Source organism: Bos mutus, chromosome 14, assembly GCF_027580195.1.
Source record: "Bos mutus isolate GX-2022 chromosome 14, NWIPB_WYAK_1.1, whole genome shotgun sequence".
In the NCBI taxonomy this organism is placed as follows: Eukaryota; Metazoa; Chordata; class Mammalia; order Artiodactyla; family Bovidae; genus Bos; species Bos mutus.
Window position 1 is genome coordinate 40,270,299 of NC_091630.1, and position 23,979 is coordinate 40,294,277.

General features: G+C 37.3%; 1 protein-coding gene across 1 annotated transcript in view; it reads right to left on the reverse strand.

The window, feature by feature from the left end:
- PKIA (cAMP-dependent protein kinase inhibitor alpha) overlaps positions 1–23,979 on the reverse strand; it is a 97,911-nt gene that overhangs the window by 17,764 nt on the left and 56,168 nt on the right. Inside the window, exon 2 of the mRNA XM_070382216.1 lies at positions 21,002–21,129. The gene's annotated coding sequence lies outside the window, so the exon portion shown is untranslated. The remainder of the gene's footprint in view (positions 1–21,001; positions 21,130–23,979) is intronic.

A 23,979-nucleotide genomic window follows, 5' to 3' on the forward strand; every position in this document is an offset into this window, starting at 1 on the left:
TTCCTCTCTCCTTGAAACCTCTTTCTCCCTTGGCTCTGATTGTGATTGCACTCTTGATTTCCTCATAGTCTCCTTATATTTCTTCTTGCTCTTTCCCTCCCTTATCTATTAAGTGAAAGCGAAGTCGCTCAGTCGTTTCCAACTCTTTGTGACCCCATGGACTATAGCCTACCAGGCTCCTCAGTCCGTGGGATTTTCCAGGCAAGAGTATTGGAGTGGGTTGCCCTTTTCCTTCTCCAAGGGATCTTCCCGACCCAGGGATAGAACCTGGGTCTCCCGCATTGTAGGCAGACACTTTACTGTCTGAGCTACCAGGGAAGTTCTTCTCTTTTTTGTTGTTTATATTCTGTTTGGTAATTCCATTTGTCCCAATTGTCTTAATTTTCAACTGTGTATAGATGGCTATGAAATCTATAATTTGGGGGCAAGATAATTTTTTGAAGCGTAGCTTGGGAATTTTTACTGCCTATTGGATATTGACCCATGGATGTCCTTAAAAACTCAAATTCATTAAGTTCAAGTGGAATTGCTTTGCTACATCTCTACCTCTACTCCCAAAGCTATTTATTATGTTTATCATTTTGGCTCAGACTAAAGAATCTGCTTGCAATGCAGGAAACCCAGGTTCAGTCCCTGGGTTTGGGAAGATTCCCTGAAGAAGAGAATGTCAACCCACTCCAGTATTCTGGCTTAGAAAATTCCACAGACAGAGGAGCCTGGTGGGTTACAGTCCATAGTGTCACAAAGAGTTGGACATGACTGAGCGACTGAATTGAACTGAACTTCCATCTCACTAGTTCTTCCCATTCAATCAATTCCCAAACCTCCTTAATTCTATCTATTCAGTGTTTCTTACATATTCTTCATTTCCATTCTTTCTCTGGTCACTCCCTTTATCTTCTCTCTCAACTACTGCAATTACAGGCTAACTACTTAGTTATCTAAACTTATTCTTCTCCAACTTACCCTTTACACTATCACCGGAATTAACTTTCTAAAACATAAAATACTCAAAAATCTTCAGCGGTTCCTATGCTATGCTATGCTAAGTCACTTCAGTTGTGTCCGACTCTGTGCGACCCCATAGACGGCAGCCCACCAGGCTCCCCTGTCCCTGGGATTCTCCAGGCAAGAACACTGGAGTGGGTTGCCGTTTCCTTCTCCAGCGCATGAAAGTGAAAAGTGAAAGCGAAGTCGCTCAGTCGTGTCCAACTCTTAGCGACCCCATGGACTGCAGCCTACCAGGCTCCTACATCCATGGGATTTTCCAGGCAAGAGTACTGGAGTGGAGTGCCAGTGCTTTCTCCGTTAGTGGTTCCTAGGAACCCACAAAATATAGTTTTAGGTTTTTTGCATGGCCTTCTGAAATTTGAAGCCAGCCTAATTTACTTGCTTTGTTCTCCTATACTCTCTCTCCCAAGCATACAAAGTTAGATCACAGTAAACACTTGCAATATCTCTGGTGTTCTCTTACTGGTCTTCTCAAGCTATCTTCTCAACCTGGAGTGACCTTCTCTCCCAATGACAAAATCCTCCTCATCTTTCAAGCCTAGTTTATCAGCCACACCACCTCCCCATCTCCAGGTATTATGTAATGAATATTTTTATTATAATATTTATTTGCCTATGGACTGAAGTAACCACACACACATGGAAGCATTAATTATCTTCATGGTGCTCTTCTTCTTATATATTCTTTGACCTCTGAGTCCTTTGAGTCCCTCAGAATGCTTGGCACAAGATTTTGTATATTGTTCTTACATCTGCCAAAAGTATATTGTAGATTTATTTTTAATTATCTTACTCTAGATCTTAATTGTTAAAGTAAATTTGTCAAGGTTATGCCATTGTCAGTGGTAAAAGCAGCTCAGAAAGCATGTTTCTTTATTCGTATTTATTTCATTTTCTTGTCTCACAGTACTTTTCATCAATATAAAGAGATGAACTATTATTTCCTCTAATACACGTCTTCTTCTGTGTATCCTTAATTATGACAAGATTCTTAAAAATAAGAGTGACAAAAAGCACTCCAGAATTCCAACTAATCTATTCTATTTCACTTTATGGAAGGCTACTTCTTTTTACATTATTTTATATAAAATATATGTGACTAAGTAAATTAATACATGGAATGATTTGTTCTGTCCTTTTGTTAAGGTTTTTGACATCATTTAATATTTCAATGGGTTTATAATTCATTTATTAGCTGATCTTTGAGACATCCCTGCTGAGACAGTCAATTAGCTGAAGAAGTACTGCCAGTTGGCAAGTGACAAGTAATATTACTTGTACATTACAGATGAAGAAACTAAAGCGGAGAGAGGTTAGTCGACTTGTCCGTATCTTAGACAGTGAGTGGTAGTACTGATGTCAGAACAGGGCCCTGGAGTTATTCACATCAAAACCACAAAAGCATCAACAGCCTGGTGCTGGTGCTGTTCTTTATTATATAATACTCTCTAAAGCCTTTGTTTAATCTCCTTTTCTGGCTCTTTATGAGTCCAAAGAGGAAATATACTTTTAAAATCTGTACCTTCTCATTAAACTAAGACTATTTTTCTCCATTAAATAAATATTTAGCTTTGGAAAGGATGTTTGAACATCAACATATTTCTTCTCAAAATAACTCATTATTAACTTTTCCATCTGATCACTCTCAGTAATATTGTCTGTTCTGTTCCAAGTTGTAACTATGACCATAACAAAACAGTTATTGTTTACTAATTATTTATCAATAATAATAACAAAAATATCAAGTATTTGCCAGAAAGGTCACAAGACATTTATGCAAATTGCATAAATTTATCAACAAGTATATCAAATAGGAATGCTCATTATCTCAGTTTTAAAGATAGAATAATAAAGGTTTAGAAACACTGTTATGAAACTGATAGGTGACTTAACCAGTTACAAAACCAACTGACATTTTCCAACATTCATTTTGGAACATACTGTACTTAATTTTTTATTGATGGCTTGCCATCAGCATTTATTTTAAATATGTAAGCAGTTCACATACTGTGTTGAGACTAACTATGTAGGGTGATATTTTATTGACATCCCTACAGAACCCGACTTTTTAATATTATGATTTCTTGATTTCTATATTTTTTCTGCAAACATTTTGCATTCCCACTTCCACATATCTGGTCTACTTATCCATGTGATGGTCTTTATCTTCAGACATCTTTCTGTCGTGGCTATTCAGTGCTGTGACAGTAAAAGCACATTCACTAGGGAACAGGAGTTTGAGAAGGACTTAGAAAATTGACACCTGAAAAATGGCTCTGAAACATGAATAAAAATCTACAAAACTGTGATAAAAACTTGTTTAATTGATATTTCCAACTAATATTACTACAACTCATCAATGGTAATGTTACTTAACTTTCATATAGTTATCTATAATTATACTGAATATGGGATTTGGTCACCTTTAATAGAAATAAGGATGATTTTTCGTTTGTGTTGGAGTATAGCAGATTGACAACGTTGTGATAGTTTCAGGTGAACAATGAAAGAACTCAGCGATACATACACAAGTATCCACTCTCCCTCAAACTCCTCTCCCACCCAGGTCGCTTCATAACCCTAAGCAGAGTTCCATGTGCTATATAGTATGTCCTCGCTGGTTATCCATTTAAAATACAGCAGTGTGTACATGTCCATCTGAGACTCCCTAACTATCCTTCCCCATACAGTACCCCACCCCCAGCAACCATAAGTTCATTCTCTTAAGTCTTTGAGTCTCTTAATGTTTTTAAAGTTCATTTGTATCATCTCTTTTTAGATTCCGGGATATCATATTGCTCCTTCTCTGTCTTACTTCACTCAGTATGATAGGCTCTAGATCTATCCATGTTGCTGCTAATGGCATTATTTCATTATATTCTTTTTAATGGCTAATATTACATTATGGCAATGGCACCCCACTCCAGTACTCTTGCCTGGAAAATTCCATGGATGGAGGAACCTGGAAGGCTGCAGTCCATGGGGTTGCTGAGGGTCGGACACGACTAAGCGACTTCACTTTCACTTTTCACTTTCGTGCATTGGAGAAGGAAATGGCAACCCACTCCAGTGTTCTTGCCTGGAGAATCCCAGGGACGGGGGACCCTGGTGGGCTGCCATCTATGGGGTCGCACAGAGTCGGACAAGACTGAAGTGACTTAGCAGCAGCAGCAGTGTGTGTGCGCATGCGTGTGTGTGTGTGCTATCTTCTTATCCATTCCTCTGTTGATGGGCATTTAGGTTGATTCCATGCCTTGGCTATTGTAAGCAGTGTGGCAATGAATACTGAGGTGCATTTATCCTTTGGGACCATGTTTTTCTCCAGCATATTTTAAATCATTTGATAACATTTAGGGTGAAGCTTCTAAAAGTGCAATTACCTAGGACTGAGAAAGGTTTAAAAATGGCCCTGCACACACTGAGATAGAAGTGACTTCACTAGGATGCTGAGGCAGAGATGCTGGCCCTTGAGAGTGACAGACCAGGTATGCATTGGAGAGAGCGTTCCCATATAGGAAAGTCAGGGATTCTTATTGAGTGGGGAGCATGAAGGCAGGGAACTCTATAATGAGAATCCTAGGATTGCTTCCAAATTTCTTATTTGATAAATGACAGTATAGTATTCTTTGGTGAATACTGAAGTTGCCTGCCAATGCAGGAGGCTCAAGAGACAGGGGTTTGATCCTTGGGTTGTGAAGATCCCCTGGAGTAGGAAATGGCAACCTGCTCCAGTATTCTTGCTTGGAAAATTCCACAGACTGAGGACCTGGTGGATTACAACCCATAGGGTTGCAAAGAGTCAGACAAGACTGAGCGATTGAACACACACAAAGGAACAGCAGTAAAAGTCTAAGAACGGAACTTCAGCTTATCGCAATGCCACATTTAAAATAAGTTTATCATTCTCTTCCTTTCTGAATGAATGAAAATGCATTAATTAAAAGCACACATATTCACACAAATGCTAATATCTGCTCTTTTACAATCATGTACGTTCTGCATAGTGTCTGTCTAATCCAGTTGAAGTAGTGCTTGAATACTTCAATATGCCTCTTTTCTGCCAAAAAGAAAACTGTTTTTATGACTGTGTTTCAACATATTTTGAATATATGCATAATCACTGCCAATTTATCTGCTTTGCAGATACTAGTTGCCTATACAATATTCAATAGCTCCCTTTACTGAAAGTGTCATTGCTCAGTACTATAATTAATGTTTTTCCTTTTTATTGTATGTCTGAATGTTAGGGTTATTGATTAATCTCTTTATTAACGGAATGATCTTCAGCACAATGTTTAATACTCTTCTTATCAACCATCATATATGTTATCTTGAAAATTTTCCATACATTTACTTTAAATGGGATTTTCAGATTTTTCAGGTATTTTGAGATCAGTAGGATAGGCTGCAGTGAGAAAAGGAAATGCTGAAGGACAATATAAATTAAACAAATTTAAGCAGTTAAAAAATCCATTTTTTATCTAGCCATTGAAAAATACATATTAATATTTATATAATATATATAAATCAACAGTTTCCAGAAAGATAACTGAGCAAAATACCTTAAAATATGAGTTAAAGAATGTTGTCAAACTTGTATATGAATAAAGTAAGACAGTTTTTATAAGCTTAGACAATAAATAATAAGTGCATTTTTGCATAGGAGAGAAGTTGTTACCTGGGAAACCTCATGACATTTTGTAGATTATCGAAATCACTTTCCAGTCAATTTTGAGCATTTCTCCTATCAACTATATTATTAGCATTGGAAGTTACTACTATGACTGTATTTCGTTAACAGGTACATTGAAGAAACTATTTAAAGTGATAAAGATTGGTTTTAACAAAGAAAACCGATGAAGATATTACAATAAACTGAGGAATTAAAAAATCTCAAAGTAGAGAACTTTAATTGACTACAGTATAAATAACTTAACGGTAGAGAGCTTCTGTTTTTCTTGTTTGTCCTCCAAATTTCTGAAGTTTTATATGCACAGTGCAGGGAGGGTACTAGGCACATATTTAAGAAATGAAAAGTACTGAATTCATTACTTTGTGGTACAAATTAGGATTTCTTTTGTACTGATGTAAGTAGAAGATTTTAATTTCAGCATTATGATTTATTAATGTCTTTTTCTTGGCTTCCCTGATGGCTCAGGGTTAAAGATTCTGCCTTCAATGTGGGAGCCGCAGGAGATGTGGGTTCAATTTCTGGGTTGGAAAGATGCCCTGAAGGAGGGCATGGCAATCCATTCCAGTATTCTTGCCTGGGAAATCCCATGCACCCTGGTAGGCTACAGTGCATAGGATTGCAAAGAGTTGGACATAACTGAAGTGACTTAGCATGCATGTAATGTTTTTATCTAATTTCCAGTTTTGTGTCAACCAAACTTATTTGCATGACAATTAGAGGCCTTTATGTTTATCTTATCTTCCAGTATTTCACTTTTTTTTTTTCTTCAGTATTTCACTTTTACATATCAGTTCATTAATTCACAATTCTGATATTTTTATAGCACAACAAAGACTACAGAAACAGAACAAGCCAAAGAACTCTAAATAAAGCAGATTTCAGATATGAAATTAGAGCCATGGTTAGTTATACTTGCATTTAAGTGCTTCATCTAAAGAGAGGCCTGCAGTCCTGCTACATGTATTAATCACCCAGGGTGACTTTTAAACTTACCAATGGCTGGCCCCTCTATCATATCTGATTTTAGTCTAGACGATAATAATTATTTGATCAAGAACTTTATTTTACTGTCTGTAAAGGTACGCACGCACTCACACACACACACTCACACAATCACCAGTACATTTAAAATCTGTGGGACAGAATTAATTATAGCTATTGAACTTAAACGTCATTTACCAACTTATTAAAGTGCAAGGAAGCAGGTAAAATAAGTGAAAGATAAGACTTCTGTTTTTTAAATTTATTTTTACAGTCTTATAGAAATCTTTATGAAATTATGGTACACAAAAATCTCTTTGCTTTGTTTTCTTGTCTGTGGCAATGCAAACAATGGAAGTTAACCTGGGATTTAAATTAAGGAAAATATATTGTATTAAGTTTAGACCCTGTCCAACTTGCCATTATATTTTTTTCAAACAAATAAATCTTTCTTCTCTTCCCCCTCTTCCCATCTCCCTTTAAGATATGTCAGCTCTAACCTCTGCCTGCCTCCCATCCTCTCCACACACACTTTGTTGCCTCATACTTATCTCCTTTACTATATGTGTTTTTGTACTTACTGCTACACAATATTTTGACAATAAAAGATGGTAAATGCAGGGAGAGGTGTTTCAAGAATGAAGGAAACTGTCCTCACACATTTTTAACACAGAAATACAATTTTTCAAAAATGAATTACAAAACAGCAAAATTTAAAAAAAAATTGTAACTAAAGCTTGCCGATAATATTATCATCCCACTTAAAGAAGCAAGAGGGATAAGGCACAGAAGGAATGTGGTGTTGAGGGCAATGAAAATAAGCAGTTATTGCAAACTATTATATGCTGCATTCAACGGATTCAGAAGATAGAGGCTTGAGTGCTGTCATTATTTCTTGTCTGCCGGGCGAAATATTTAATTTCATTGGACTTCAGTTTCTATGCCTCTAAAATGTGAGTTCCCAGGCTAAGAAAATATTTCAAATCTTTTTTATGACTAAAAGTCACTGACTTTAGTGTCCGTATCCTTCACAAAGGTAGCATTCTTGTAAAACGCCTTTGTGGAAAGGAAAAGCTATATTTAGAGAGTCCACTCTGTGTCCAGGGTGATCTCAAGTCATACTGCTATTTATAACCAGGTGTAGGCCAGTAGGACAACACATCTGCTTTAACTAATAACTGCCCAGGTTTCTTAGAGTGAAAGATAAGTTTTTCATTATTCTAAGTGTTGACCTTAGGAAGTATTGAAAGCAAGAACTGTTTTAATTTACTTCCTGAATTGTCCAGTTACATGGACTGATATGAAATGTGATTTAAAAAGTTGCATTTAAATTTGAACATATAGCTACTGTTTCATCATAGACCTCTTAACAGATAAACATATGCAACCATATTGAGTTTCTGCAAGGGAGTGCTCTGTATAGTTTCTTTCCCTTATAAATTTCATGCCAATTTACTCCATTTCTAAAGGCAGGTAGACATTCATAAATTTCTCTAAGAACTTATTTTCATTTCTATGAATCTTTATTTTATTTTGATACTGAAAACTTTACCAAATTCTTAGACATTGGTAGAGTGAAAAACAAAATGCATAATTAGGGAAAAATAAAAAAATCTTGAATAGAAAATAAGATGTTATGCTGTTAATAACATAAATCAACACAAATAGACTGAAAAGTTGACCACAATTTTTTACAATGGTATAAATGAGTTTTTAACTTTGCGATTCTCCAAGAAAAAGAGGATTACCTAACTTAGGGATCTTTTCCTCTTATTTTGTACTTTTTTTAGCAGTCTCAAAAATTATAGAAGTTAAAATGACAATAAAAACAATTTATTTTCCAAACCATTTGAGAATAGCTGCCAACACAATGCAATGTCTCCCCTAATCCTCTAGTATTTCCTACAAACATATACTCAATATATTCAAATATAATCATAAAAATCAGGAAATTAACACTGACTCATTACTACATGGCTATCTAATATTGAGTCCCCTTTCCATTTTATCAATTGTCCCAGTCAAGCCATTCATAATAAAATGACCAGCCCAGAATCATATATTGCATTTAGTTGACCGTCTCTTTAGCATTAATCTAAAAAATTTTCTCAGGCTTCCACTAAATTTCATTAACTAGAAAATTTTAATGACTATAAATCAGTTATTTTGTAGGATTTAGTTTGTATTTGTCTCATTAGATTCAGGATATGTGTAATTAGCAGGAATGACACAGTGGTGAAGCTCTTGTTCTTCTTACTGCATCCTACAAATCATTTTGGCAAATTTTAACTTGTAACCTTACTGGAATATTATTTTACTCACTTGAGTAAGGAGTATCTTCTCCTTACTTCTCCTTACTGAGTAAGTCAGTCTTCTCCATTGTAGTTATTTTTTCTCCTTTAATATTAATAATTTTGTGGTAAACTACTTTGCAATTATCTAAATATACTGTTCCTCATCAAACATAATTTGATCCTCTTTCTCTTTTGTCACTTGAAGCTCAGTTGCATCTCATTGGTGAGTTGCATGATAATTAGTACTGAATCTGATCTCCTCATATCTCAGCAAATACACCAGCCTGTTGTACAGTCACTAAGTCGTGTCCAACTCTTTGCAACCCCATGAACTGGAGCCTGCCAGACTTCTCTGTCTTTGGGATTTCCCAGGCAAGAATATTGGAGTGGGTTGCTATTTCCTCCTCAAGGGGATATTCACACCCAGGAATAAAACCTGCGTCTCCAGCATTGGCAGGTTATTCTTTACTGCTGTGCCCCCAGCTTGGTGTCTCTTAAAGGACTGAATACCATCTGCAACAGAATCAACTGAGGTACTCGCTAAAATTCAGATCCATGGACCCTGTCATGATATCTGTTCAGAAGTTCTATAGTGGGTAATGGGTATTTAGAAGACTTTAGCTAATTCTCATGAATTAAATATTGATACTGAAACTATGTCTAGTCACTCAAAGTTCACGGTTTAAAACACATCAGAGATCAGATCAGTCGCTCAGTCATGTCTGACTCTTTGCGACCCCATGAATTGCATCATGCCAGGCCTCCCTGTCCATCACCAACTCCCAGAGTTCACTCAGACTCACGTCCATCGAGACAGTGATGCCATCCAGCCATCTCATCCTCTGTCGTCCCCTTCTTCTCCTGCCCCCAATCCCTCCCAGCATCAGAGTCTTTTCCAATGAGTCAACTCTTCGCATGAGGTGGCCAAAGTACTGGAGTTTCAGCTTTAACATCATTCCTTCCAAAGAAATCCCAGGGCTGATCTCCTTCAGAATGGACTGGTTGGATCTCCTTGCAGTCCAAGGGACTCTCAAGAGTCTTCTCCAACACCACAGTTCAAAAGCATCAATTCTTCGGCGCTCAGCCTTCTTCACAGTCCAACTCTCACATCCATACATGACCACAGGAAAAACCATAGCCTTGACTAGATGGACCTTTGTTGGCAAAGTAATGTCTCTGCTTTTGAACATGCTATCTAAGTTGGTCATAAATTTCCTTCCAAGGAGTAAGCGTCTTTTAATTTCATGGCTGCAGTCACCATCTGCAGTGATTTTGGAGCCCAGAAAAATAAAGTCTGACACTGTTTCCCCATCTATTTCCCATGAAGTGATGGGACTGGATGCCATGATCTTAGTTTTCTGAATGTTGAGCTTTAAGCCAACTTTTCACTCTCCACTTTCACTTTCATCAAGAGCCTTTTTAGTTCCTCTTCACTTTCTGCCATAAGGGTGGTGTCATCTGCATATCTGAGGTTACTGATATTTCTCCCGGCAATCTTGATTCCAGCTTGTGTTTCTTCCAGTTCAGCGTTTCTCATGATGTACTCTGCATAGAAGTTAAATAAGCAAGGTGACAATATACAGCCTTGACGGACTCCTTTTCCTATTTGGAACCAGTCTGTTGTTCCATGTCCAGTTCTAACTGTTGCTTCCTGATCTGCATACAAATTTCTCAAGAGGCAGATCAGGTGGTCTGGTATTCCCATCTCTTGAAGAATCTTCCACAGTTTCTGATCCACACAGTGGATCCACACAGTCAAAGGCTTTGGCATGGTCAATAAAGCAGAAATAGATGTTTTTCTGGAACTCTCTTGCTTTTTCCATGATCCAGCAGATGTTGGAAATTTGATCTCTGGTTCCTCTGCCTTTTCTAAAACCAGCTTGAACATCTGGAAGTTCACGGTTCACATATTGCTGAAGCCTGGCTTGGAGAATTTTGAGCATTACTTTACTAGTGTGTGAGATGAGTGCAATTGTGCTGTAGTTTGAGCATTCTTTGGCATTGCCTTTCTTTGGGATTGGAATGAAAACAGAACTTTTCCAGTCCTGCAGCCACTGCTGAGTTTTCCAGATTTGCTGGCATATTGAGTGCAGCACTTTCACAGCATCATCTTTCAGGATTTGAAATAGCTCAACTGGAATTCCATCACCTCCACTAGCTTTGTTCATAGTGATGCTTTCTAAGGCCCACTTGACTTCACACTCCAGGATGTCTGGCTCTAGGTCAGTGATCACACCATCGTGATTATTTGGGTCGTGAAGATCTTTTTTGTACAGTTCTTCTATGTATTTCTTGCCACCACTTCTTAATATCTTCTGCTTCTGTTAGGTCCATACCATTTCTGTCCTTTATTGAGCCCATCTTTGCATGAAATGTTCCTTTGGTATCTCTGATTTTCTTGAAGAGATCCCTAGTCTTTCCCATTCTGTTGTTTTCCTCTATTTCTTTGCACTGATCGCTGAAGAAGGCTTTCTTATCTCTTCTTGCTATTCTTTGGAACTCTGCATTCAGATGTTTATATCTTTCCCTTTCTCCTTTGCTTTTTGCTTCTCTTCTTTTCACAGCTATTTGTAAGGCCTCCCCAGACAGCCATTTTGCTTTTTTGTATTTCTTTTCCATGGGGATGGTCTTGATCCCTGTCTCCTGTACAATGTCAGGAACCTCATTCCATAGTTCATCAGGCATTCTATCTATCAGATCTAGGCCCTTAAATCTATTTCTCACTTCCACTGTATAATCATAAGGGATTTGATTTAGGTCATACCTGAATGGTCTAGTGGTTTTCCCTACTTTCTTCAATTTAAGTCTGAATTTGGCAATAAGGAGTTCATGGTCTGAGCCACGGTCAGCTCCTGGTCTTGTTTTTGCTGACTGTATAGAGCTTCTTCATCTTTGGCTGCAAAGAATATAATCAGTCTGATTTCGGTGTCGACCATCTGGTGATGTCCATGTATAGAGTCTTCTCTTGTGTTGTTGGAAGAGGGTGTTTGTTATGACTAGTGCATTTTCTTGGCAAAAACTCTATTAGTCTTTGCCCTGCTTCATTCCGTATTCCCAGACCAAATTTGCCTGTTACTCCAGGTGTTTCCATCCTTAAACTCTCATTTTCCCACAATTCCTACATCCAGTCTATTAGAAATACTTGTCAGCTCTAACTTGAAAATACCTTCTAAATCTATCTACCTCTCACCTTACTGTTGCCATCTTCACTTTACTCGAAACCATCACTACTAGCCTCATCTAATCCAATAGGCAGCCTCTTCAACAATCTCCCTGCTTCCCGCTTCCCCCAATCCTTATAGTCTTTAACCAGTACAATAGCCAGAATAATCTTAAAAAAGCATAAATCATATCACATTATTTCTCAAAACCAGTTACCATCACTCTTAGAATAGAAACTTTACTATTTTTACCTATTTATATGCTTTATTCAGTATTTCTCCTGCCCTCCCCAGCAAACTCATCTACTGCTACCATTGTCTCACATAACCACACCCAGAATTTCTTTCTGCAATGGCCTTCCCAGTATCAGGGCTTTTGCACTTGCTATTCCCTAAAACCTGGAAGATTTTGCAAATCGGTAAGAATCCTTCCAACAGAGATCTTAGGTGGTGTTTACATGTCATTTTGTAGAGTTGTTTGGTAGAAGATACTTTGCTTTGGAGACTGTTCACACATGTAGCAGTTTACAGGTTGGTTAAATAGCAAATGAGACTTATGTGCAGTTCTTTTTTGTTTTAGCTTTATCAGTTCACATTTGCCCTGATACTGGGAAGGCCATTACAGAAAGAAATTCTGGGTGTGGTTATGTGAGACAATGGTAGCAGTAGATGAGTTTGCTGGGGAGGGCAGGAGAAATACTGAATAAAGCATATAAATAGGTAAAAATAGTAAAGTTTCTATTCTAAGAGTGATGGTAACCGGTTTTGAGAAATAATGTGATATGATTTATGCTTTTTTAAGATTATTCTGGCTATTGTACTGGTTAAAGACTATACGGATTGGGGGAAGCGGGAAGCAGGGAGATTGTTGAAGAGGCTGCCTATTGGATTAGATGAGGCTAGTAGTGATGGCTTCGAGTAAAGTGAAGATGGCAACAGTAAGGTGAGAGGTAGATAGATTCAGAAGGTATTTTCAAGTTAGAGCTGACAAGTATTTCTAATAGACTGGATGTAGGAATTGCGGGGAAATGAGAGTTTAAGGATGGATTTAATATTTTTGGCCTGAACAACTGGATGAGTTATGAGGAGAAACTAGAGTGCAATGGGTGGATCAAACCAAAATATTTGCTTTATTTGCTAAATTTGAAATGTCTACTGTGCATAGATTGTAGATACTTAGTGGGAAACTGGAATTAGGAGTCTGGAGGCATGGTGAATGGTTAGGCCTAGAAGTATGATTTGGGATTCACAGACATCTTCTCATTAATGTAGTGGAACTAGAGTAAAACTTACAAATAGTGACAGTAGGTGGAGAGTGATAAGGGCTGGGAATGATCATTAGGGCATTCTAACAGACATTGAGGGGTAGGATGTTCAGTCACTAAGTCATGTCCAACTCTTTATGACCCCATGAACTGCAGCTTGCCAGGCTTCCCAGTCCTCCACTATCTCCTCGAATATGCTCAAACTCACATCTGTTGAGTTGGTGATTATCTAACAATCTCATCCTCTGTCACCCCGTTCTCCTTTTGCCCTCAATCTTTCCCAGCATCAGGGTTTTTTCCAATGAGTCAGCTCTTTGCATCAGGTGGTCAAAGTATTGGAGCTTCAACTTTAGCATCAGTCCTTCCAGTGAATATTCAGGGTTGATTTTCTTTACGATTGACTGGTTTGATTTCTTTTAGGACTGGCTGGTTTGGTCTCCTTGCTGTCCAAGGGATCTTTGAGTCTTTCCAGCACCACAGTGCAAAAGCATCAATTACTTGGGCTCAGCCTTACTTACGGACCAACTCTCACATCCGCACATGACTACTAGAAAAACCTTAGCTTCGACCATACCAACCTTTGTTGGCAAAGTGATGTATGACTCTGCTTTTTAAGATGCTGTCTAGGTTTATCATAGCTTTTCTTCCAAGGAGCAAGTGTCTTTGAATTTTGTGAGGGGTAGGAGGCATCACAAAGGAGACTGCGAATGGCAAATGAGGAGGGGAGAAATCTAGGAAAGAATGATGTCCTGATAGCCAATGAAACAAAACATTAATGCTGGGAATTCTGAGGCTCATTTTCCAATGTTTCCTGAACTGATGATAGTTTGAAACATGATATTTTTAAAAAAGAATTAGCAAACAAAAAAAAAAGGAATAATCAATCATGTAATTGATTGCAGTAGCATGGAGGATAGAAAAAGTTGTGAAAGGGGAATCAAGAATTTAGGTTATAACAATTTTAAACAAAAGTATTCATTAAAAAAATGTACAGAATATTTAGACATTATATTTTGTCTTTGTGTTAACTGCAGCTACAGCATGCTGTAAGTGAAAGATGAAGGAGTACAGGTTAATGTCAAATAAGGGAAAAAGGTAAAATACTTGAATTCTTTATAGATTCTTTAAATAGATTTAAAACCTTTATTGGCTTTGAATCTTATCATATTTCAAACATGATTTTCTAAATAATCATAACAATTTTAGAATCAGAATAAATCCTATGTACCTTATATAAACCGTACTTGAATACATACAGAGTTCATTTTTATGGGTGAAATTATGACTTGAGTCTTTTGATTACCAAGGATTATTTCTTACTGCAACACATTATTTAATGTCTAGATGATTGAAAATAAAAGAGCTTACCAGTGATCTCATTTTTTTTTTTTTTTACAAACTATTTATAGTAAGTATTTAAAGTTCGGGGAAAATTAGGACTGTAGCCTGCCAGGCTCCTCTGTCCATGGAATTCTCCAGGCCAGAATACTGGAGTGGGTAGCTCTTCCCTTCTCCAGGGGATCTTCCCAACCCAGGGATCCAACCCAGGCCTCTCGCATTGCAGGTGGATTCTTTACCATCTGAGCCACAGGGAAGCCTAAGAATATTGGAATCGGTAGCCTATCCCTTCTCCAGAGGATTTTCTCAACCCAGGAATCGAACGGGGTTTTCCTGCATTGCAGGCAGATTCTTTACCAGCTGAGCTACCAGGGAAGCCCAAATAATCATAACAATTTTAGAATGAGAATAAATCTTATATACCTTATATAAACCTTACTTGAATGCATATAAAGTTCATTTTTATGGGTAAAACTATGACTTGTGTCTTTTTATTACTAAGTATTATTTCTTATTGCAACACACTGTTTAAATGTATCGATGATTGAAAAAAAGAGCTTACCAATGATCTCTTAAATTTTTTTACAAGCTACTGCTATTAAGTATTTAACATTAGGGGATATAAGCTTGTGAGGATTAAAATACAGGAAGAGCTTACAAGAGGGCAAAAAGATAGGAAATGCATTTCCACAAGGTTATACAAATATGAGATTTCAAGGAAAAATGATCAAAATTGCATTTATAAGGTCATGAATCAAATGAACACTTGATTTAAGAAGTAGTTTAGAAACATAAATATGGTTCAAGAAATTCATGGGTGGTGAAAGCTGTATGTTGGATTATTTCAAAAAGTTAGAGATGACTGTTAAGTAACTTCTCTTTTTAATAACAGAATAATAGGCATGTGAAAAGATCTCATTATGCACTGACAAAGATAAAATCCCAGGACTGCATGGCTCCACAGTCTAATAGTTTAGAGCCAAATGTCCAGTATAGCGTCCCTTATTAACAAGTGGCTAGTAAATACCTGAAATGTGGGCAAGTGTGACTCAAGAACTGAATTTTTAATTTTATTGAATTTTATTTAATTTGTGTTAAAAAATTTTTTTAAACATATGTGACTAATGGTTATAGATTTGATAGCACTAAGAACCTGCAGTGCAGGAGACATGGATTCAATCCCTGGGTTGGGAAGATCCTCTGGAGCAGGGCCTGGCAACCCACTCTAGTATTCTTGCCTAGAGAATCCCATGGACAGAGGAGGGTGGGCTACAGTCCATGGGATCGCAAAGACTCAGACATGACTGAGTGACTAAGCACAAGCACAGCATAAGAACATTTCCATTATCACAGATAGTTCTATTATTGACCAGAGCTGACCTATAATATTTTTATTCAATTTTACATTTATTCCTTTTTGCTAAGAGACTTCTCTCTCATACTAAGAGCAGTATTAGCAAGATGGATAGATGTAAGCTCAAGAAACAAAAACCTATTGGATTCTCTAATCCAGCAAAAACGAAGAGCTTAAAAATTATTTAAAATAGAAAAAAAAAGTTGCCTAGGAATAAATCCAAATAAAGATGTGCAAGACATTGAAACATAAATAAATGGAGAAATACATTTTATTTATGAATAAAGAGACCATCATAATGATGTAAAATTTCCCCAACTTCATTTAAACATTCAATATATTTACAATAAAAATATTTAACAGAGGTTTTGCATACCAGCTAATTCTGAAATTCATATGAATGGTCAAATGTCCAAGAATAGCTCAGACACATCTAAAAAAAATCATTCCAAAGTGATCCTGGAAAACTTAATTATTCATAAGAAAACAAAGAAATTGGGAAGTATATATACAAGTCAATTCTAAATACATTAATGGCTTGAATATAGAACACAGATATACCAGAACTTTCAGAAGAAAATCTACTATAAAAGTAAGACAAAAAAGGCCACTAGGCTAAAAGATAAATTTGATTTCATTAAAATTGAGAGCTGCTATTTATCACCAGATAACATTAAAAAAGTAAGAAGGCAAGACATAACTTATTTGTGTCAGATATAGCCGACAAAGCATTATTTGCTTGTATTTAAAGAACAACACCAGGGCTTCCCTGGTGGCTCAGCTGGTAAGGAATCTGCCCGCAATGCGGGAGACCCGGGTTCAATCCTTGGGTTGAGAAGATCCCCTGGAGGAGGGCATGGCAACCTACTCCAGGATTCTTGCCTGGAGAATCCCCATGGACAGAGAAGCCTGGCAGGCTACAGTCCATAGGGTCTCGGAGTCGGACACAACTGAGTGACTAAGCACAAAGAACAATAAAAAATAAGTAAGAAAAAGATAAACAACAGAATAATGGAGAAAAGATATTTTCTGGAATTTCACAGAATAGGAAACACAGGCAACTATTTAAACAAACGAAGGATTCTCAACCTAATTATGACCAGTGTCATAAGAAGAGGAAGAGAGACCAAAGATGCACACACACAGGGAAAAGGACATGTGAAGACACAGCCAGAAGGCAGGGGCCATCTGCAACTCAAGGAGAGACCTCAGAAGGACCCCAAACTGCCACCACCTTGATCCTGAATTCCAGCCTCCAGAACCGGGAGAAGATAAAACTCTTTTTTTTAAGCCATTAAGTCTGTGGTATATTTTTTTTAGGGGAAACCGAGCAAAGTAATACAAAAACCAGAAGAGAATTTATACTGACTAGATTGTCCATTCTTACTGGTGAGGCTATAGAACAGAAAGACTAAAAACAGACTCTATAGCTTTGGAAAACACTTGGCATAATATTTTAAAGTTGAATATTTGAATTTTCAGCAATTCTACTCTTAGTGGTGTGCTCTTTTACTTATGTTAAATAAACTCTTGCACATGTGTACTAGGAAACATTAAAATAAATGTTCATGGAAGTACTGTTCATAATAGGTCCCAATATCACTAATAGACTAATAAATATATTTTCTTATATTTATACAATATGGAATTTTATCCTCTGGCCATGTGATTCTCCAGGCAAGAATACTGGAGTGGGTTGCCATTCCCTTCTCCAGTAAAATGAATGAACATGAGTTAAAACAAAATGTACGAACCTTAGAAACATGATGTTGAGTAAAAAAGCAAGCACAGAAGACTAAAGTACGATATCAATTTTTATAAATCTCAATAACAAGCAAAATCATAAAGATTAAATGAATCAAAAACATAAAGATTAAATGAATGCTGAATAGAAAGCCAAGATGAGAGTGGTTTCTTTGATGAAAGGAAGGTGAAACCGGGGTAGAGAACAGAGAGAAGGTTCAACAATTTTGATTCTAGTTCTTAATTTTGGTGGTGTGTTTGAAGGAGTTTATTTTATAGTTTCTCATAATTTACGTCCAATTTAATACATTCTTTGGTACATTACCTAATAATACTTTAAAATCAAAATCCATTAGATACCAAAGATAAGTCCCAGACATTAATTATAGAAGAGAGTCCACTTTGAAACAACATACATATTTACTCACAAATCTTCTGCAACTGAAGCCTTTTAGCTATGAAATTCTTCCCCTTTACTACGAGGACTTTATGTTCCATAACAAAGCCACCTACTTTGGGATAATTTGCCTTCTTTATTTAAGTGATATTAGTCTTCTGGCTATCTAGAAATTTTAAAAACAACTGATAACTACATCTCTTGCCCATAAGATATTACAGGAAAAGGATGGAGCAGAGAGGCAATCTCATACATTATCGATAACACAGACAAAGACAATATTGGTACAAAGTTATTTTTCCATATAGCAACTCTGAATGTTGTTAATATATATCTATATAAATATCAAACATAAATCAAAGAAAATCATCAAATATTAGTACATCTGCTATTTTGCAATGAGTTCCAGGGTCCTATTTTAGATTATTACTTCATATCTGAGAGAGTTTGTATATGTGTGTATGTATATCTGTATATCTGTGTGTTTGGTTTTGTGGAAATGGCATTGTGCTAAATTTTACATTTCTTTCTTGAATTACATGGCTTTTTGTTATCCCTTGGGAAAAAAGAAGCTAGCAACAGCAGTTTACTACCTACCTGTGGAGACGTATAAATAGCAATTTTAGCTGCTAGTGATTCTGAAATTGCCCTTAACTTTGTAAAAATGCTCCAAGAATCATGTTTTGCACATCCAGGGATGTGCTATCCATATTCAAGTCATTTATGTGGACAAAGATGTCACCTGTCATATCAGTAACAAAGGATGTTATAGTCATCAAGCCGCCAGCCACTACAGCCACCCTCAAAGCTGTACCCTGGGGGCACTCAAGATGGAGAAAACAGAATACTGGCCCTAGATATTTCAAGTCCATATCAATGGAATGATTCCAATGAGCCCAGATTCTTGCATCTTACCAGATATTGAGAGGTGCTAAATTCATTAACTTGAGATGTCTAGTTTCTTTAATTAACAGTGATCTTTTGATGTTCCGACTACCTGTTTTTCTTGCAAAATGTCCTGAATATCCTGGCTCCTCCCTTACCTCTTCAGAACAGTCCCTCAGAGCTATCTGAGAAGCTGTGTCCTGACTTAAGTCTCCAGTATGTCTGCTGAATAAAACAGAATTCTCAACTTTTAGGTTGTGCATTTTTTTCCGGTCAACATTTAATTGTATGGCTCATGTAGCTAAATGCCTAAATGTAATAGGATGAACTGTAAATTATTAAAACCTGATAGATTCTGTTAACTCTATCAGTAGCTGAGATCCAGGCTTTCATCTCTGGATACTTCTATCATAGACCGTGACAAATATGAGGTCTGTATTGGTCTTAAAATTATTCTTAGAATTGTGAGGTTTCATTCTTTCAATAAATTGTTCTATGTGTCAGTAAGAGTGCTAGGTCCTGAAATACAAAAGTCAACACACAAGAAAATACAAGGATAAAACAGTTTCTACTATATTAACTTTTTTTCATTCATTAATTCATCCTTAAGTCATTCAACATGGTTTTCTTATTGAATATTGATAAGGAGTCAAATATACTCAGCTAAACACTGAGTCTTTAACTGTAGATGAGACAGATAGGCCCTGATTTTTATGTCACTACTATCTTTTGTCCTGCCATATAATGGGACATCTTCATTATTCCTTTTACTGTAAGATTTTATCACAAACTCTGAAAAATGGAAAATGTCTTACATATCAGTAAACAAAAGATGTGACAGTCATCAGTGATTGCAGGCATCACTGATGGTAAACTGGTGAGCCCTGAGGGAACTCAGGAAAGAAAGACTATCTACCATCTAGCAGAGATCAGACTGCAGCCACTCTCTATGGTCATCCCTGAGGCAGCTCAAGGTATGAAAACACAGGATACTGGTTCCATATAGCTGAGGTGCATATCAAAGCAATGATTTCACTGAGCCCAGACTCTTGCATCCTCCCATACATAGAAAAGTGCTAAACTACTTAACTTGAAAGATCTGATTTTTCTTTAACTACAATGATCTTCTGATGTTTGGTCGGTCTACCTGCCCTTTGTTGCAAAACTTCTATAAAACCTGGCTCCCTGTCTCACCTCCTAGGAGCAGTTCTCTCAGGGTTACTTGGGATGCTGCCTCCTGATCTTGAAGTCTTAAAAATTCCCACCAAATAAAACATATCTCTCAACCTTTAGGTTGTGAATATGTTTTAAGTTGACATTGCTAATGAAAACACAATTGTCAGAGGAGTTCTGGTGTGCCCAGGGAACAATGAACTCCTCTTTCCCATGTCCCCTTCTTCTCCTTGTAACTCCTTATGTGAACTCACTTTGTGCCAAGACCAAGATGTGTCCCAATAAGAATCAAGCTAATTTCCTTAGAATGACTGGAACTATACCTCATTCAGGAGACTTGATGCTTAATTGTGATAAGCAACTAGATCATGGAAAAAAAACCCATAAAAACGATTTGTCTTGGGAGAAAATACTAAAAAGGGTTAACTGCTGTTCCACGTACCTAAGCTCATGGGACTAAATCACAGGCACCATGATCACCAAGGGTACATGGCAACAATGAGCTAAAAATGGAAAAAAGCATCATACTGTTATTGTACTCATTTTCCCCCAAGGTACTCTCTGATAAACACTACAACCTCCAAGGGAACTGGGGATAGTTTCCTTGTAGGGTAGGTTATAAATCCATCTTTTCCAAGCAGTTGTATCATATCCAGCTAACAACACACTTTATTTAAGGTGATTGTATGAGATTAAGTGTTCCTACCTGATTGGAAACCTTCTTGTCCTCAATTCATTGGCTGTCCTTGATTATTTTTTCTTGAATCAGACCTCCAAACTTCTATCAGAAACTGTTCCTTTGGAGATACCAGGCCTTTCCAGAAACTCAGAAAACTGAAATGGATACAAAAAGAGAAATTATTTGTACATATAGACCTCATTTTTTAGTTTTAAGTAAACATCCAAGCATACATCTTCTAAACTGTATAATAGCTTTTGGAAACTTCATGCTTCCTAAGTTTGCATGGGCTTCCCAGGTAGCACTAGTGGTAAAGAACCTGCCAGTGCAGGAGATGAAGAAGTTTACACACTCATAAACTTAACATGGTAAGAGTACAGTCTTCAACCCAAGCAAAGACTTCCAAAAGAGTCCCTGTTATCCTTTGTTCATTAAGGCACAAAGTGAGGGCAAAAAGGCAGGTTTCTAAGTTGTTTTCTTCAGAATTTTCTTTCTTCAGTTTTCATCAAGATCTTAAGGAAATTATTAATTTTACTAAACTTAATTATTCATGAAACCTGCAGAAGAGTATTTCATGGAGAAATGTAATTTACAGTATCCATTGCATACACGCACCATGAGCTTGTCTTCTCTAGCACTGGCATACACAAAAGTGTGTGTGTGTGTGTGTGTGCACATGTGTGTCTCTTTGTGATGAAGTCGTGGGAAAAGGATGAATCTGTTGGCTGCTATACTAGAGTTAAGAAAAAGGCTACAAGTGAAGCAATAAAGTGAGATTGTGTTTCCACAATAATAATAGCAGTTTCCTTAGTAACCAAGGGGGCAGTCTCCTCAAATTATAGTCACACCTGTTAGACCATCTGCGTGTAAATTTCATACTATCATCAATGGAAAACAAATGGCACTCTCTCTCCTTTCCCTTATCCATTGGCCAATCTCATATAAGCTATTTTTCTCCTCAAGGTCATGCTCTTTCCAATCTGTTTAAAAGTATTAGGATGCAGGCAGGGTGACACAAAATGAGCCATGCCTTCATACTTGTGGCAGTGATGGCTCTGTAAGGAGCACTGGATTGGTAGGATGCTATAATTTGAATTCCCCTAGAAGCAGAACCTGAGGCAAGAATTTGAATGCAAACTATTCATCTGGGAGGTTCTTCCAGAAAACTCAGGAGTGGAGTGGGATTTGAGAGCAGAGACATGGAAATAAATCAATAGAGGTACATTACTGAACAGATTTCTCCTGCAGGAAACTGCTGTCAGTCCTCCAGGGGAGTTCTCTAAAACTCTATAGAACATGTCTCAGAGTTATTCCAAGACTGAGTGAGAAACTTGAAGTACTTATCTTCCAGTCCCCCTCTGTCCTTGGTTGAGAGCTACACCCAGATATATTAACTCCTGTACACTTCTGACCTGTCCTAGAGTGGCTAATTGCAGATGTTAGATGATTCTATCAGTATATACTGGAATGATGAGGCTGGGGAGTTATGAGTCTAGCACTGATACCATCTGATACAGTGGGGGCAGGACGTATTAGTAACTGGCTTGCAAGTCTAAATGGATAACCTTAAATTCCTGGGTTAATTGTTTTACCTGGAGGTATTTAAAGATAATGTGTCAGAAAAAATTTCCTCTATCAAATGAAGTTTAGGATCCTAAGTCCTTATTTTTTTGAAAAACTATGTCTTTGAACAGATTTTTAAAAGGTAAAATGATTAAGATTTCAAGCTGACGATTCATGCATTCATTCATTCATTCACTCATTCAACAAACACTTATTGAACAGCTAGAGTATATCCTGGGTTAAGCTAACACTAGTGTTATTGTTACTAAAATCATTATCTTGCCATCTAGAATTAAATGTAATGTGACATCCAAATAAAATTCATAATTACAGTAAAAATTATTACAGAATGCTACAGGAAGACACAGTAAGATCTTAATTCTTGCTGTGGACAGTATATGGGAGATATCAGCAGGGCTTCTTGTAGAAGTCAGTGGAAATGGATATGTAACAGGAAGGAGGGGTGCATTTTTAAGGAAAAGAGAAGATAAATTCACGGCTGCAAGAAAATGAATGGTTACGAATCAGAGCAGAAAGGAGATCCATTTAGAATCAATTTAAGAAATGCTCATTGGAGTATAAGAAACGAAGACAATGGAGAGGGTGTCAGAAGCAAGTCATGACTGGTCCATGTATGTATAGTAAGTGCTACGGTTGAATCTCTATGTGCCCCTCCAAATTCATATGTTGAAATCTTAATTTCCCATTGTAGGTGTGGTCTTTGAGAAAGATTAGATCATGAGGGCACAGCCCTCAGGAGTGGTATTAGTGCTCCTGCAAACAAAAAGACCCCATAGAGCTCCCTAGCCTCTTCTGCCATGCGAAAGTAGAAGAAGTCTGACTCAGAAGGCCCTCATCTGACATGCAATGCATGAGTGAGAAGTCATTTCAGTCGTGTCCAACTCTTTGTGACCCTATGGACTGCAGCCCACTAGGCTCCTCTGTCCATGGGATTCTCCAGGCAAGTATACTAGAGTGGGTTGCCATACCTTCCTCCAGGGGATCTTCCCGACCCAGAGATCTAAGCCACGTCTCCTACTGTTCCTGCATTGCAGGCAATTTTTTACCACTGAGCCACCAGGGAAGCCTCATCTGACCATACTGGCACCCTGTTCTTGCACTTCCAGTCTCCAGAACTGCTAGAAATAAATGTCTGTTGTTTATGAGCCACCCAACCCGTAGTGTATTCTTACAGCAGCCCAATGGACAAAAAGAGTTAGGATGTGAGATTTTTACTCCAAGGATATCGGAATCCATTGAAAGATTTTAACTGAAAACTTAGAAGAGAAGACAGAAAAGTTCCACAACAAAATCAGGTATTTTCATAAGATAAATTTGCTTAGTTTAGTTTTAGAAAGATCATTCTGGAACTACTATGGCTGGATTGCTAGAGAAGGGTGATAATAATCCTGGCTATAGAAAGATGAGTACACTTAGACATT